This window comes from Myotis davidii, unplaced genomic scaffold, assembly GCF_000327345.1.
Source record: "Myotis davidii unplaced genomic scaffold, ASM32734v1 scaffold54, whole genome shotgun sequence".
Classification (NCBI taxonomy): domain Eukaryota; kingdom Metazoa; phylum Chordata; class Mammalia; order Chiroptera; family Vespertilionidae; genus Myotis; species Myotis davidii.
The window spans coordinates 3,541,293-3,541,492 of record NW_006287915.1 but is presented as its reverse complement, the minus strand read 5'-3'; positions in this window follow the sequence as shown (position 1 = coordinate 3,541,492).

Sequence of the window (200 nt, the reverse complement as noted above, 5' to 3'; positions counted from 1 at the left end):
GTGGTGAGGATGCCAGAAAAAGTTACTGGTGTGCCATGTTTGGCATGCGTGCCAGGGGTTGCCCACCCCTGGTCTAGTCACTGCCCCTTCCTTAATTATCTGGTCTTTTTTTAAAAAAAAATTATTAATTAAGTTATTACATATGTGTCCTTATCCCCACAGTACCCCATATCCCCCCCACTCATCCCCTCACCCCTCTT